Consider the following 1,173-nt stretch of genomic DNA (forward strand, 5'->3'; position numbering starts at 1 on the left):
CTAGATGGAAAAACAGGCTATATGTCCTGCAGGAGGTCAGTCCTGCATGTTTAACATTCCTGGTTTCCCTGGAGATCTGTGAGCATAAGGACTTTCACCTTCCCAGCAGGGGTGAAACGTCAGTTTGACCCCAGTTTCATTTCTCCATGTTCAGCGACATGAGTAAGGCTGTGAATAGCAACCAATAACCTTGGAAATAGCCTGGGATGTTTGAGGAATGGGTCTCATGGGACCCCTTTGGTCAATTATTCAACTACCTGTAACCCATTCCTCATTCCTGGCACTGGAGGTTATAGTGGGTGGCATAGTATATCTATTTGGAGCACACACACCCCCATTTAAATTGTATGTCTATTTTAGGAAGCTTCTTCAGTAGTATGTTTGCATATGATTTTTAAAGATCTTTAGGGTTAATTGCTCCTGCCCATATTTCCTTCTTTAACCTGCTATCTCACCCCTCTCTTATTTAATCCTCTTTTTCTAGTTTCTCCTTTCTTCCTTCCTTTCTTTCTTTCTTTCTTTCTTTCTTTCTTTCTTTCTTTCTTTCTTTCTTTCTTAGATTATATTCTATTTCCCCCTTTCTGGCAGGTCCTCTACTTCCTCAAGTTCCTTACTAGCTACCTATCTTCTGGGATTATTGTGCTTGAAACACCCAAGTCCAACGTTTAAAAGCTAACCTCTATGAACAAGAGAAAGCCCATTTTGGGATCTGGGTTACTTCACTCAGGATAAATGTTTCTAGCCCCATCCATTTACCTGAAATTTTAATTTTTCTTAAAATAATAAAATAACAAAAGCTAACAGCTTCTGGGTCAGGCGGGAGCCACAGAGCTTCTAAGGCAGGCCCCATTTTGGGCTCCAGACATAACGGCACCTTCCCTGACAGAGGAGAGGTGTCCACCCCACCCGGGAGGGCTTTGCCACAGCATTCGCAGGAGCCACCTCCCTTCCCGGATCCCACAAGACTAGTCTGCACAGGTGAGAGTGTGGACTACAGAAGCTCACAGCTTCTGGGACAGGCCCTGTTAAGGGCCTTCATCTTCTGCCAGGAGGCAAATCCGAAACAACAGATATCTGTGCACCTTCTCTGCAAGAGGAGAGCTTGCCTGCAGAGAGTGCTCTAACCACTGAAACTCAGGAAAGAGCTAGTCTCCCAGGTCTGCTAATAGAGGC

The sequence above is a fragment of the Mus caroli genome, chromosome 14, assembly GCF_900094665.2.
Source record: "Mus caroli chromosome 14, CAROLI_EIJ_v1.1, whole genome shotgun sequence".
Lineage (NCBI taxonomy): Eukaryota > Metazoa > Chordata > Mammalia > Rodentia > Muridae > Mus > Mus caroli.